Source organism: Haliaeetus leucocephalus, unplaced genomic scaffold, assembly GCF_000737465.1.
Source record: "Haliaeetus leucocephalus isolate CR32 unplaced genomic scaffold, Haliaeetus_leucocephalus-4.0 Scaffold110, whole genome shotgun sequence".
Lineage (NCBI taxonomy): Eukaryota > Metazoa > Chordata > Aves > Accipitriformes > Accipitridae > Haliaeetus > Haliaeetus leucocephalus.
Window position 1 is genome coordinate 107423 of NW_010972546.1, and position 877 is coordinate 108299.

The window sequence follows — 877 nt, forward strand, 5'->3', positions numbered from 1 at the left end:
CCCCACTGTCCCGGTTCACCCAAACTGGACCACCCTCCCCCCCCAGTCCCCCCTCCCATCCATGAGCTCCTGGGTTTTCGGGGTTCACCAAGTGCCAGCCTGGCCGAGAAGCCTCCTGCAGCCGCAGGCACCAGTGCCTCCCAGTCCCAAACTGGTTCAGGACTGCACAGACCTGCTCCCAGTTTGCGCCCCGCTCCCCAGCCGCGTTCCCCGGCCTGCAGCTCTCCAACCGGCTTTTCCTGCTGGAGAAACCCTCTCCCAGAAGGAACCAGCCCTGGTGACAGTCCGGCTGGAGGGACAACCTGGCCGGGGACCTGCGGGATGTCCCAGCGGCTCCTCCGGGACCTTGGGAAACCTCCCCAGGGAGGCCCCCGCGGAGCTCCAAGCAGGACAGGCGGCAGGGCTGGGCTTGTCCCAGACGTTTCTGTCCCCTCTGAATTAATTCCTCAAATCTCAAATTACATTTCCCATGCGGGGAGGCGAGCCCGTGCCTTCACACGCAGAATTCTGGGTCACGCTTCGGCCTCCTGCCTCTTTCCTGGCTGCTTCCCTCTGGAACTGATCTCCAGTTCTTTCTATTTCTATTTCTATTTCTATTTCTATTTCTATTTCTATTTCTATTTCTATTTCTATTTCTATTTCTATTTCTATTATTTCTATTATTTCTATTTCTATTCTTCCTATTCCTCTTATTCCTCCTATCCCTATTCCTATTCCTATTCCTATTCCTATTCCTATTCCATTCTTTCTATTTCCATTCTATTCCCATTTTAAAAAATTAGTTTTCTGTTTTAGTCATGGCCCCGGCGGTGGCGGCAGGGCCGGGACTCGAACCCGGGCCCCATGGGAGCGGCGCAGATGCCCGCTGCGGCCGTCA